The sequence below is a fragment of the Austrofundulus limnaeus genome, unplaced genomic scaffold (genome assembly GCF_001266775.1).
Source record: "Austrofundulus limnaeus strain Quisiro unplaced genomic scaffold, Austrofundulus_limnaeus-1.0 Scaffold300, whole genome shotgun sequence".
Classification (NCBI taxonomy): Eukaryota; Metazoa; Chordata; class Actinopteri; order Cyprinodontiformes; family Rivulidae; genus Austrofundulus; species Austrofundulus limnaeus.
Window position 1 is genome coordinate 293,223 of NW_013952702.1, and position 443 is coordinate 293,665.

At 47.4% G+C, this 443-nt stretch overlaps 1 protein-coding gene across 2 annotated transcripts in view; it reads left to right on the forward strand.

The window, feature by feature from the left end:
- Nucleotides 1-443, forward strand: part of scrn2 (secernin 2) — an 8,286-nt gene that overhangs the window by 5,254 nt on the left and 2,589 nt on the right. The gene's annotated exons all lie outside the window — the stretch shown is intronic.

The following is a 443-nucleotide window of genomic DNA, read 5'->3' on the forward strand; positions in this document are numbered from 1 at the left end:
GACGAGACAGGGGTCTAGACGAGACGGGATAGACGAGACAGGGGTCTAGACGAGACGGGATAGACGAGACAGGGGTCTAGATGAGTCAGGGGTTTTTGTAGCTCCAGGTCTGGAAAATATAGCTTTTAGCTGTGGTTTTGCTAGTTAGAGTTTTTAGCTTTATATTACCTAAGGCAGTGTGATGGACTGGAGACCTGTCCAGGGTGTACCCTGCCCCTCACACTGTGACTGGATATGGACAGAAGTGACCCTGAAAGGAAGAAACGGGTATAGATACTGGATGGATGGATTACCTAGTTTTAGCTACATGGTTTTACATTTCAGGTCCTGAGTAAGACCCTACAGAGACCCATCTGGTCTTTGTGTCTCAGGTTCAGTAAGACCTGGTCTTTGTGTCTCAGGTTCAGTAAGACCTGGTCTTTGTGTCTCAGGTTCAGTAAGAC